A 12,478-nucleotide genomic window follows, 5' to 3' on the forward strand; every position below is an offset into this window, starting at 1 on the left:
ATTAACTTTCATGGAAGTACATATAGTGAATACATAAACTTATAATTCTGAGGACTAGTTATCATTCCGGTTGCCTTGAAATGCTGGTGTTTTGGCACATTAGACTTTTAATGGTTGTAACATTTCTAGTAACATTTTTGCTGTTTTTCTCAGTATCTTATTTGCACTGTCACTTCTTGTATTTGAATCTATTGTTGAATATTATTTTATCAATTAGGTAAAACCTTCAAAATGCATTCCTTTACATGTGCCTGAGACAGATTAGTGTAAAAGAACATTCAAGTGACCTGATGAAGCCTGCAAAGAGAGGAGCAGAAAATCAAGGACTCTCAAAATCTTTTATCAGGTGTAAAAGACATAATGAAAATCCACAGAAAGGAATAGCCTTTTTTTAATTAACTTAATTAGCCTTCACATAAAACTCTAAATACCATATGTGACTTTATTCCTGTGAAATATAACATCGTTCTTTTGAAACATGGACAAACTGAAGGTGAAAACTAATATGATGTGCAACTTAAATGGTTGCAAAATAAAAAACATGAGACATTAAAAACATGATTTAAGTCCCCTGAGTTAAAAGTTACATGCTGTAGCAAAAAAAACCATAGCTAAACAGGTTAATCAAGATCAGTTAGTTCACAAAGTTTAAAGCAGAGTTGCACTAAAAATACACTTTTCAATTACCAGAATCAGCTGTTTCCTGTAGCAGTCCTTTCAGTTTAAATGATTAGTGTCCAACTTTTTGGCTTGCCTGGGCCCTATTTAGTGGATAGAAGTTGTCTTGGGCCGCATATATGTAGGAACTTGTTTCAGACCAAAAGGCAGGAGATTTTGGTTGTGGGTGTAAGGAAAAAGTCTCCTACAGTCAGGGTGGTGTGGCACTGGCACAGGCTGCCCAGACAGGTGGTGGATGCCCTGTCCAGGCAGGGAGCAGCCTGCAGGCCATGGCTTCAATGTTCCTGGTTTAAATCCTGCTGCTCAAGTATCTCTAACCCGTCCTAGCTGCTCAAAAGGTAATATCAGGATCTGTACGCTTTCTAGTGCACATCTGAAATGGCTATAAAAGTGCTTTGGTCTCTCATAATGTTGCTGCTTTAAGGCACCAGAGGAAAGCAGTTGGAGTTAGGCCTGTGAGCCAGCCCGTAGCAGAGACCTGAGGCTTTAACCTAGACGTCTGGCTGTGGTCTTCTTGGTCAGTAAGGACATTTCCCTGACTGGAAGTCTGCTATACTGGGCAGCACGTTGAACTGGTGGTTGGTGATGCCTAAGCTAGCACAGAGCTCAGTCCGACAGACACTGTAGCTGCGTCAGTGATGGGCAAGGGCTGAGCTGACAAAACTGGCTTAGCGGCCTTTGCTAGCAAGGCCTTTGCTCTTGAGTTCTTTCAGTTGTCATGTAAGCAGCTGGTTATTGCTGCATACCAACTTGTCTCAGCTGCCTGGATTTTGGCTGATCCCTGTGCTTCCTCTGCTAATCCACATTGTTTTTCCTTAATTCATGTGAATTTTCTTCTGTTTGTTAGCTTCTTTTTGAATACTGTTGTTGCCAGTTTAGATACCTGTCAGCAGAATGTACTTCGTTTGATATAGGACTGCTTAAGACAGCTTTCTTGATATACCCTTGTGGGATTTCAGAGTTGCACTTTTCTCCCAGACTGTCATGATACCATATCAGTTTTCTAATGCTGTATTAATTTAATGATAATGGATCGTTTCAGTGGTGCTATTATTTCAGCAATGAAATAGATGACATAGTTTTAGTCTTTGGGAAATTAAAGTGTTCAGATATTTAAAAGAATATTTTTCAGCACTGAGCTAGCACATATGTGTAGTGAGCCATTACTGAAATGCTTTTGCCTTTGTTAGCAATGTGGTGGCTTTCTATTGTGTAGAAGTTGGTATATGATGCTTGAGGTACGCACAAGAAAGCATAGAATGTAGTTAAGTGAATTATATTGTGCTCTTAACAAGTCTTTCTTTGCCAAAATGTCCTTAGACCTTTACTAATCAGAAAGATCATTGTTTTAGGTCTCATCAGTACATTGCACCTTAATGATACAGATCTCTTACACCACTGGCATTGGACCAAGACTGTGGAAAGATTAATGTTCATAACTCACTCTAATAAACAGATTTTCTTTCTTAGAAAGCTTCCAACATAGTACTTATGCTGAGCTAGTTTACATATTTTCAAACTGGCAGATTCTTCAGCTGAGAAGTAATCAGCATCTCTTTCTTTACAAAAGCCCACCACATTTTTTGGGAGGCCTCCTCTCCCTTTAGTCTCCCATCCAACACTGAGTGTAAATTGAGAATCTTTTCCATTGTATTGCTTCCTAGTCCAGATCACATTTCATACTCTCTTTTCTGCTGTAGTATCTGAGTTTTTCCCAGTAGTGAGTTAAGCAACATGACTAACATCTGTCACGTGTGGTTAGTTCTCTTTCTCATCCTGCCTCCAGGGAGTCTTTCCATTGACTTCAATGAGTTTCAGATCAGGCTCTAAATTAGACTGAGGACTTTGGGATAAGTGTGTTTTTCGTTTTTGTGTTGTTGTTGTTTTTTTTCTTCATTTTTGTAAATGTCTACTAACTTTGCCAGCAACCAGCAAGTGGTAAAGACAACTAGAGGGAAAGAAAGAAAAGGAAATTGGAAATTGTTGCTAGGATTGAGGCTATTAGATGAGAAGATTTTTTTTTCTAACTTCTTGCAGCTGCAGCAGTCTTTGTTGATGCTCTAATACTGCCCTTTCACTGCTTTTCTGTCTGTCTCAGATGGCAAGGAAAGTAGGCTTTTACTTCTGTCTGCTAGAACTTCTTCCCCACTGCAAAAATGGTAATCGTATATTTTCCATAATGGAAGGGAGTTTGTGGTTATTAACCTCCATTTGTTCATCTGTGTCTTTTCATTAACACACTGGTTGTGCTCATCTTCCTTAAATAAATAACTTCTTACAGAATTTCTTTTGCAACCATTTTACCTTCCTTTATGGGCATGGCCTTCGCTTATGTTTTCCCATCACCATTCAGTAGAGCAGAAGTTACGGTTTACGGTTGCAGTATTCATTCAGACAAATGCAGGGTCAAATCTAAGGTTTGTCTATTGCTTTTCTATATTGTAGCAGAGCAACCTGATGTATTTTTTTTACTACCTAGGGACTACCTAGGCTTTTCTGAGGGGGAAAAATAATTGATCCCTATATACAGTGTTACCATAATAGTTTTCTTCTACAACCAAATGAAAACAAAACTTTGGATATCTCCTTTTATGTGTAGGCAAGACTGTACACGTATGTGTATCTTTCCTTCTAGTTATTCATAAAATTCCTTCTAGTGCTTCATAAAATAGTAAATTTGTCCAAAAGAGATCTTCATTTCATTATAATAAAGAACTATAATTCAGAAGGTATATGTGAGAAGGAAAACATGCAGGTGAAAGTCTGGCTACCTGTAGAAATAAGATATTTTGGACTCAGACAGGAACAAATGCAGCAAAAGCTGTATATAACTTCTCTCCACAGAGAGATGCTCAGTACTCTGAACCATTCTTCAGGCAATCTCCTCTTAGTGTTGTGGGTTATGAATGATGCTTGCAAAGGTAAAAGCATGATCCTGCACTCAGGTGAATGTGAATTCAGAGCAACTCTGTCAAAGCCGAGAGAACTATTCTGACTGAAGGGAGAAGTAGGCCCCCAGAAAGGCCATTTGACAGCTGGATTAGTGGTGGCTGAATGCTCTCCAAATTGTGGTCAGCCTGGTTAAATTTGAATGCCGCCATCTGACTCATCCCATTTATCTATGTTTACTGTAGTTGCCAGAGTGGTAGCTGATTACCTGCTGATGTGTGTGAACATATAGCTCTTTTCTGTATTGAAATGCTACTTTCATTGATGACATCATGTTTGCTTGAGTGCAGCATCTAGACAACAGACGGTATGCAGAACTTCACTATTGCTTGTTGGTATGTTATTCATAGAGTTCCTGCTGGGACAGTTCTGCCTCACAGACATAATGTCCTGACCCTCTATCTCCCAAAGTTATTTTTTGTATTTATTTGAAATAATTGTCTTTATCTTATTACAACTACAGAGTAAATAATATTGATAAAATAGGCATCAATATACTTTGGGGGAGAGAAGAGCCTGTGTCAATAGTTGATATGCCATACTTGTTTCTGCTTTAACTCTCAAGGAGATTAGGAGTTCTTACTGAAGGGTTTGAATTTGCAGTTACTTGTTGCATCAGCTTTTTTTTGGTGAAGTAACCTAATCCAGTGGTCAGAAGCTGGGATGCAAAGCCAGAAGTCCCAGACTTCTTCCTTGAGGCACTGAGCTACTCTGCAACCCCAAATCACTATTGCATTTCTTTGTCTCTCAGTGTCACCATTTGTGACATGGGGAGTGTTAGTCCTTACATTCAAGACTGGCCAGTCAGGGTCAATATTCTGCAGCTTAATGTTGATTGAGTGTTTGATAGTTATGCAATCTCAAATTCTCAGATGCATAGACTGTAAAGCCAGAAGAAACCATTGTTCAGCAAGGCCGACCTATTAACTGGAGATGAGCCCAAATCTAGACCCTGGATCAACCATACCCAAAGTCTAGGGAAGTTCACTTCTAAATTCAGATCCGGATGTGAGCTTCATGACTCAGTCTCATTTCTGTTAGCACCAGATAGGAATATAAACAAGCAATTTTGAATATAGGAAAAGGTTGGATCCAGAACTAAGCCTTGTTCTAAACTGCTGCAGCCACTACAGATAGGTTTCCAATATCTCTAGTTACAAAACTCAGAAGTTACATTTTTTTAGTGAAGCTAATGCATCTGCACAAAATATTGTCCTCAGTGAGGTTACAGTAGTATGTGACAATGAGAGTTTGATCTGCAAATGCGGGTAAAAATCTAGAAAACCTGCATTACCTTTTGTGCTACAGATTACCATCTTGTTCGGTGCGTCTGTCTCCTGCTTTTTGTATCCCCTGATTTTAGTAAACAAGAAGGGAAGGAGAGAAAAGGAAGGAACTCATCATTGACTTTGAATGATGCAAACAGTTTAATTAGGAAATAATGCTGGATACCGTTTCCCTTCCTTTGCTGTTTCTCAAGCAGGATGCGTCCTTAGGAAACAATAATAGAACTGAGAATTACAAAGCCTTTGTATGCATTGCAGCCAAGTGGCCCCACAGGAAAGTGATATACGGACAGGCGCTTGTGTAACGTGAGCGGAAGTTATTCAACATTCCTTGAGGAAGCATAGGACTAACTCTTGATATCAAGACAAATATTCCTGTCATGCTAAAGGGGAAGATAATGCTGGACACCATTTTGCATTGTCTTTCTTTGTCAAGTTTGCTGATTTTGTTTGCTCGAGCCTGGCTTCAAAATAATAGCATGAACTAAAAATAACTATACATCTGAGCCTTAAAATGTCTCTGTGACACAAGGTCAAACAATAATGGTCATTTCCTACTCTTTTAACCTTTGTAGCAAGCAGAAGGAAAAGTGTTCAAAAGGGGCATTGCCATGGAGGTCAACCTGAAACATTTGACCCTGAACTGTTTTGCTCCTTAAACTCTATATCCAGGAGAAGGTATGTGGAGGTCTGTGAGACACTGGTTTTCAACCTCTGAATCCTGAATTTCTCTTTCTACTATTTACAACTGCCAGTAAATAATAGCACTATTTGCAAATGCTTATGCAATTCAAGCCTAACTGAACTCTGTGAGCCAGATCCTAAAAACCAGAGCTTGTGGTAGAGAAAGCCCTCATCAGTCTGAATACCTTTGGTCTGTAAATTGTTGATAACTAGTGATCACAGCTGGGAATCTGAACTCCGGTGATCTCGTTTATCTTCCTGTTAGTGTGCTGTATGAAGGTTAGAAGGGTTCACAGCACTTCTGAATCTGTTTATCTCAGTTACTGCTAAGCTACTGAAACTGTGGGAGTTTTCTTTTAAAATGCACACTTAGAAGTCCTTCTAGTTTTGCACTGTGTTGAGTCAGCCTTGGGGATTGTTTCATTCTTCTCCTTTGGAGATAGATCCCAGATATAATTTTTGTACAGAGATATTCATCAGAAATTAATTGCAGAAGAATGCTCTGATAATACTCTCATCAGTTTATTCAGTGTTCAATATTTCTTGCATGGTCAAGTGTGATTCCTATTCTTCAGAGAAGTACTCTACTGCTCTCGAATGTGAAAAAAGGTGAATTTAAGGCTAATATTAAAACAATAAGCCTAAAATGTTTATTTTCTTCTTTCCACGGATCTCTTCTGAAACGGAAACTATTGAATACTCATGCCCTTCCTACTTCACCCTCTCTTCTTTTCAGCCTTTGACTACTGAATGTCTTAGTACCCTCAATAGATGCAATAACTGTTATTCTGATATTGAATACTTAACTCATAAGTCTGCCTGCAGCAACTGTCTTTCGAGTTGTTCAGACTGTACCTTCAACCTAGTCTTTTACTTTTGAGACCAGGCATGACATAGAGGTACTCTTCCTTCTTGGCTTATCATAAAAGCAATTCTTCCCACTCACAATCTTTTTTTTTTTTTAAATTACTGCTTCATCTGGAATGCAAATATCCAGCAGGAGCCCAAATCTTCCTTGGGCTTTCCTAGTATCACACAGAAGGTGTTGAGAATTTATTTTCAACCCGACCACCCGACATTTTTCATAGAAAATGCAGTGAAATCCACAGAAAACATTACTTCTGCTTGGAAATTTAAAAACCAAAGGATCTTTTTTTTTTTTCCCCACTAGGCCAAGATGAGAAACAGATAAACAAACAAATCCTCGAGGCTTGGGGAATTTGTTTCTTATCCAAACCAGCATTTTTCTGCTTAGACTTCTACCTCTCTGGGACATGTTTTGTTAACATGTCAACACATAAGCAGTTCAAATCAAAAGAACGTCCTTGACTGCTGCAGTGTTTCTGCTAGCTATTCTGCTCACCTTCTTAGTCTCTGTACAAGCCAGGATATGAATCACCGTATACTAAAGCTCTTTGGGGTACATTGCATATATACATATACAGGAACCATAGAATACCAAACTCTTCTGTTTTCTGTAATCTACATTGAAAAGTGCATTTGCAACAGGCTGGCAGGATTTATTAATTTTTATTTAAGTAATTTATTAAATACAAACCTTCATACAGTGTTCTGCACATGGTGTAGAAGGAGCAAACTCTCAGTGCTGGGAGCATAAAAAAGGGATGCAGCTCTGAAGCTGTTAGCAACACAGGGTGAGAGCAGCAGAGCTGTTCCTTGGCTCACCTTCCAAAGAGAACCTTCACCTCAAGGCCAGTGTTGTGGGAAGGAAGCACTGAAACAAGCAGCCCCATCAAACAGCACAGTAAAGAAGGGGCTCTTGCAGGTGCAAGCTTTTCTGTTTCTGACTTTATATGGGGCACTTCTGATCTTGGTTTGGCTTGGGGCTCCAGAGGTTCAAAAGTTAGCTCTGAACCAGGCTCTCAGTGGTGAAACCAACTCCAAACAATGTGCTCTGCGTTCCTGAGAACCATACCATCATGCATACCATTTAAAGCAGGATATTTTTTCAGGATGAGATCCTTTACTAATTGCATTTCCAATATCTAAAGAGAGAGTAGGAATTGATTTGCTTTAAGAGAGCACTAAATATTTTGTTAAAGCTTAAACAAAAATTGTCATCCAAACAGGGAATTGTAGCCTGGAATAAGTAATTGCTTAGAAATAGAGCTACTCAAGTTTGAGGTAGGTTTGTAGCTTGAAGCATGAATGATGGATGGTATCACCACCATGTGAGTTTATTTATCATCTGAAAAAAATATATGTAGTTCTGATACTGTTCTAAGAACAGAACTGGAGATTATTTTAAATGGTTACTGTTACATTATGACAAATACAGGCTTACTGAGGCAACTCCTCATGGTACTTTGCATACTTCTAAATTCATTGCTGTTTGAATGACAGGTTAGTGATATTTACATTGTGATGACAGGTTTTTTATTTTACTATCACTAGTTTGAGCAATTTGATTCTCATGTTAAGCTCAAGTCAGTTCTCCTTTCTGTTTTCAAGAAATATTGGAATAAAATGAAGCAGTAAAAGAGGATGTATATCTTTAATGCTGACATCAGGCAAAAATGATGCACGTTTTGCCTACAAAAACTACGTTTGTTGTAAAAACTGTAGCAAAAGTCTACAATTTATTGAAATACAACTTTGAAATCTGAATTTCTACATTAGAAACAGGGTTTGATCCAAAGATATAAAGCTCCAGCTAGGCCTATTAAAAATATTTCACTGCTTTGCGTTAGGCTGCATGACTCACAGTTGGACATAACTTATGAGATCTCAGACCTAACACTGTCACCACCCTGATTTACTTTTTCTGCCATGCTGTACCAGGCTGAAGTGTCAAGGCCCAGTTGCACTGCACACTTGCACAACTCTGTGCAATTGGACTATAAATTTAGTCAGTCAGCTTTACCTTCTTAAAGCAGAGCAGTTCTTCAGATTACTGTGATTAATTTTCTTCAGATTACTGTGATTAATTTTCTTCCTATGTTTTGCATGAATTAGATGGGCTAGTTCTGGTATTTCCGCGTCACAGTGTGCAGGATAGTTTTCCTTTCAGTCAGACTGTATAATAAAGGCGCCCAAGACATTCAGATAAGAAAGCCTCTGTTACTTTCAGCTGGGAGTTGTTGCACTAACTTGAAAGAGTTTAACACCAGCTCCCATTTCTCCTATCTGTGAATAGAGGAGAATTCTCAGTCTTTGCAGTTCTGGATTTTGAGGATCTATAAGCAAAAAATTCCGTTTGAATAATTAAAGTAGTGTGAATAAATGATTTAAGTTAGTGTGGGATATTATTATTCCTTTCTTTTTTAAAAAATAAAAGCACTACTTTTTAAAGACGTGTTGAGGCAGTTGTTTGGATTGTGAAAGAAAGTGCTGTCTTTAGAGCTGCATTAATGGCCCTTGGGGCTACACAAGGAAGATGGTGGAGAGGTGGCTGGGGGTATGTGCCAAGATTGAGAAAAATATACATTTTAAGAGCCTGCTTGAAGTGCCTAAATGTGTGTTTTCTTTTATTTTGCCAAGATTCTTTCCTGATTTAATGAGCATATCTGACTCGTACTGACTTGAATTGTCCATGAACAGAAGTCACCACTTTATTTTCACCACATCTAAGTCAGGGATTTTTAGTATAGAGAGAATATGAGTTGCTTGTTGTTTTGGAATGATGCTCTTTGGGAAAGCAAGCACATTTAGCAGGCTTTGCTTTTGGTGAAGTTTTCCACTGGTTACTTTCCCTCTGGGGGATCTTCTATTCACAGGGAGGTATTTCAAGTCCATCTGTTGATTTCACCCTATTGCTACCTGTTCTTTCTGTATGCCAAATCCTATGAATTATTTACTCTCCAGTACCCTCAACATCTCTTGAATCCAATGAGAGCGGAGGACACCCAGTACCAGTCAGCAGATCCTCAGCACACTGCAGTATCAATGCCTCTGGGTATATTGAATCATTGATTTAATTTCTTTGTGAACTGCCAGTTAAAAATCGTTGTGGCAATTTTTCCTCAAATTTTGTATTTAGTAACATGTATCTCATCATCTTATCTCCATGTGAAACAGTTACATGGAAGAAGAGCATCCAGAATCAATCTTGCTAAATGAAAATGATCTGGGAATATTCGTTTGCCAAATCATTTTCATATATTTCAAAACAAAACAAAACTCCCACCAGTGTAACATTTGACTGAGTTTATCCCTGGGGAGAAGATGAGAAACAACACGTGACAGATGTTAATCACATTGTGTAATAGATTACTGGAAGGCTCTCAGACACTGCAGCGAGGGGTAAAGTATTCTGTATAGAATTGGGTGACTTTGATCTGAGGTTCATTTTGGGTTATGCTGTGAAAAAAAAAAATATCAACAAACCCCAGACAAACCTTGCTCTATTACAAAGGTAAAAATGACTAGAACCTGCACAGTGAACTTTATGAACTAGTATCTCAATAGATGATAAGAATATGCAAAACCTGAGTAGCAAGGATTATAAGCACGTTAGTAGCATAATTATGTAAAAGAATTAAAAGCAAACTGATGAGTAGCGAATTCCACAATGATGTATTATATGTTTGCTCATTATTATTCATTGCATATAGGAAACAATAGACTTATCATTAATTCATTAACTTTTCATTGGCATTTGCAATTAGAACATAATTTCAACGGTGGTCATTCTCCCAGCGCCCAGTGTAATCTTTCAGTAGCAGAATCTGAGAGTCCCAGAAGTACGTCAGCAGGAAGAGACCTCCTGTCATGTAATCCCACTTCCTGCTCAGAGCAGGTCCAGTTAGAGCAAGTTGCTCCAATGCTCACCAAGTTCAGTCTTCCCAGGAGCAGAGAGTCACCAGCCTCTCTTGGCTGGAGGACCTGCTCCAGTGTCTGCCCAACCTTCTGGGAAAAAGAATTTTCTTTTACCTTCTTTATTCCCCACACCATCCCACTGGGTATCTGTAGACAGCCATATGATCTCCCTTTGGCTTTCTCTTCTTAAGACTATAGAAACCCAGGTCTCCCAGCCCCTACTTGTACCTTATGTTCCAGCCTTGCAATCGCCTTGGCGGCTGGACTTACTCCAGCATGCCAGTTCCTACCTTCTACTGGGGAGCCCCATACTTAACACTCCAGCTACAGTATCACAAATGCCAAACAAGGCAAGAGTCACTTCCCTGGACCTGCTGGGTATCCTCTTGCTAGTAACACAGCCTTGTATACGGTTAGCCTTCATTGTGGCAAGACTTATGGTCAACTTGTTTTCCAAGTTGAGAATTCTGTTCAGCACTATAAAGAAACCCAGAACCCTGAGCTTTTAGCAAATACTGTTTGGAGTCCAATCACTTGCTGACTGGTCCTATTGCTATAAAATGCTGACCCATGTAACCCTCATTTTTACGCTACTATGAAGCACTTCTAGTGAGAGAGTAATGAAGCTACAGAAAAACTAGGTCTGAGAAATGAATAATATATATAATCTGCCAGAGCTGTCTGCATGATACTCTGGAGCACATTGATTGGGATTCTACTTACAAATCACTTCTAATTGTTCTAATACAAACACAATTGTCACCTGAATTATACGCTCGATTGATGGAAGACTCACAAAACAGTGGTATTCTAATGAACTACTGATTAGGCTTCCGTCTCTTCCAAATCATTTTCTTTTTGATATTCCATATCCTTAAGGTATAAGTCTCTTTCTTTGGGAATTTCATATAAGTCAGTAGTGAATATTACACTTCTTTCTTTTTTTTCTTTCTTTATTTTTTTCTTTCCCTGCAACTGTGGTTGCCAAAGTACTCTTAAACTGTAAAAAAAAAAAATGAACTTAACATTCATTTGTGAGCAAAGTTTTGGAAGATTAAGTCCAGCAATGCCTTTTGAAAATGTGCTGTATATTTAAAGAGGCAGGGCACAGTTCTACTCTTAGCAGGGGGTATTCACAGGATTATGTAAAAACTACAAGTTTCATCTTTAATTTCCCTAATTCTTGGGTGTTCAAAGGTAGAAAATTACAGAGATATGAGCCTGTGGCTGATGACTGTCCGTTTCATGCCAAGAAGCCCTTGTCTTGTTCTTTGCCAGTGCTGCAGTGGGAGATAGATGGCAGTGCACAGTGAAATTAAGAAACATAATTTCTCACTGCTTTCATTTGATCTGCTTCCTTTCTCACATCTCTGTGTGTGGGTTGAGGGGGAGGGGAAGGAGGGTGAGAAGGGGAGGACGAGGGTGGGAGTTTCCTTCATGCTTCAGCAGTGGTGCTGAATGTGAAGGAAACAATAGTTGGTCTGATTCCAGGCATTCACTTGGGCAAGGCTATTTGAGGACTGAGCACAGGTCTGTGATTCTCTCAGGTATCACTGCCAAAGGCCGGCTTACCTGTTGTACATATGGGAACAGACAGAAAAAATAGTTTGTGGCTGGGGCTCTGCTGTAAATTTAATCCTTTGAGTTTTAGGAGATAGATTTCTGCCCTCCAGACCAAGTGCTCGTTTTCAAAACAAGCCTTAACACTCAGCTGTCAAGATGATGCTTTAGCTTCCAAACATACAGTTTTCATTTGGTCTGGGAGTATTGAAAGTAAGCGTTGCTTTCATGTGCTCAAGGGCAATGTGGGAAAAAAAGACTGACTTTTGTCACAGGAAGAGATATGTACCACTGAAAGGAAATAAATGAAGTTAGCTTGCTGGTAGCTGTGCCGCAAACCGAGTACATGCTGCTTTTTCTCTTAGTGGAGATGATTAAGAGACCTGAATTAAAGAGAACTGCTTTGGAAAAAGAGTAGGGAATATGCTATATGCAGAAGCAGCCAAAAGTTCTTCACCAAAAATAGTTACTGCTTGCCTCTGACTGACAGAACGCAAATTTCTTGATTATCTCTTCTCTCTTTTCCCATGCTTTTTCTTTAA

The 12,478-nt window shown here is 39.0% G+C and overlaps 1 long non-coding RNA gene across 7 annotated transcripts in view; it reads left to right on the forward strand.

Annotated features, from left to right (window-relative positions):
* The window catches only part of LOC104911065, a 279,979-nt gene that overhangs the window by 95,325 nt on the left and 172,176 nt on the right, over nucleotides 1-12,478 (forward strand). Inside the window, exon 1 of one of the 7 annotated variants that reach the window (XR_002115069.2) lies at nucleotides 716-1,016. The exons of the other annotated variants lie outside the window; for them this stretch is intronic. This is a non-coding gene — a long non-coding RNA (uncharacterized LOC104911065). Of the gene's footprint in view, nucleotides 1-715; nucleotides 1,017-12,478 lie in introns of those variants that run through there. 7 annotated transcript variants of the gene reach the window in all.

This window comes from Meleagris gallopavo, chromosome 5, assembly GCF_000146605.3.
Source record: "Meleagris gallopavo isolate NT-WF06-2002-E0010 breed Aviagen turkey brand Nicholas breeding stock chromosome 5, Turkey_5.1, whole genome shotgun sequence".
NCBI classification, from domain to species: domain Eukaryota; kingdom Metazoa; phylum Chordata; class Aves; order Galliformes; family Phasianidae; genus Meleagris; species Meleagris gallopavo.